The sequence below is a fragment of the Trypanosoma cruzi genome, genomic scaffold (genome assembly GCF_000209065.1).
Source record: "Trypanosoma cruzi strain CL Brener 1047053516725 genomic scaffold, whole genome shotgun sequence".
NCBI lineage: Eukaryota > Euglenozoa > Kinetoplastea > Trypanosomatida > Trypanosomatidae > Trypanosoma > Trypanosoma cruzi.
The window spans coordinates 33,395-34,681 of NW_001849575.1; the positions used below are offsets into that span (position 1 = coordinate 33,395).

Below are 1,287 nucleotides of genomic sequence, written 5' to 3' on the forward strand. Positions count from 1 at the left end.
AAATGCCACCAGACCCGCCGTGGGTATAGAAAAGCTGGAGAAGAAAACGTCCTTTTGCGCCCAAGTACTGAGGACGGACTCAATTTCCTTCAGTTCCTCCGTCAGGCGGGAAAGTGAAATGACACGGCCTTCACCACTGACCCTCTGTTGTAAAAGATGCAACTTGCCATCCGAGTACAGCAGAGTGCTGGCAAGCTCCCACTTCGCAGCATTGTACATGCCAACAGGTCCAACAAAAAACGAACGGTTGTTGTCCGTCACCCAAAGGTAGAGCAAAGTGGCCCTTTTCTCCCTCGAGGCGTACCCTCTCTGTGTGTACAGCATGACCTTCCTTCCCTCAATGGTCACGGTGATGAGGGCATCCACATGCAGGCTTTCCTTCTGAGGGACTCCTGATCGTGCGTTGACCCACACGCCTGGGAGTGTCCCGATGGCCTCCGTCCACGTTGTACCCATGTCACGCGACTCGTACACCCTCTGACCATTCTCGCAATCAACAATCATGAGAAGTGATCCCTCCCACTCGGTGATGCGGGGTGTCTCGCATTTCGGATAAGAAGTGCCCTCTGGGAACATCCAGGTACTGCCGTTGTCCTTCGAGTAAATGATCATGGAGTAAACGTCAAAAAAATTTTCTTCATTCATCGCCATCAGAGAAAACACAATAGTGCCATCCTCCATCAGAACACCTGCGCCACCAGAAGCAATGAACTCCCTCCATTCACCTTTGTGAGAAGCAGAAGAGATCGGTTTCGGGAGTGGTTTTGGGTCGCCCCATTTTATCCACTCACTCGGCTCGCCGCCCGCAGAAGGCTTCGTGACCTCACCAACAACCAGTTTTAGTTCGAATCTGCCCTCTCTCCAATCCCCATTTACATCGGACAAGGCAGTGCCTCCCGCAAGAAGAAACACCTTATTGCCCTTCGTGGTGGTTGTGGGGCGGAGCACAACATCCAAATTCTCCTTTCCCTCCGCTTTACCAAGCACAGTGTGTGCCCTCCATGTTTCGTTACCGACCTCACCAACAAGAGTGGACCAATCCCACGCAGAGTCGATGTACTCCGCAACAACATCAGAAAACGGCTTAGTTGATTCGGTAGGGGAGTTTTTGGCATTTATGTGACCCTCGGCAAAAGCAGCAATTACTCCACCAGCACTGACGAGAGAGGGTGAAACAAATGAATCCCTCCCACTTGAGCCAGTCCCCTTCTTCGGCAGCACCTGCGTCGTCTGCGGCACAAATAGATCGACCTGTTGCAGCCCCTCAACACCCCCTGAAGCACTCCC

At 52.6% G+C, this 1,287-nt stretch overlaps 1 annotated feature.

The window, feature by feature from the left end:
* Positions 1-1,287: a sequence feature (areas not merged during assembly with more than two copies in the genome that could not be assigned to a particular haplotype).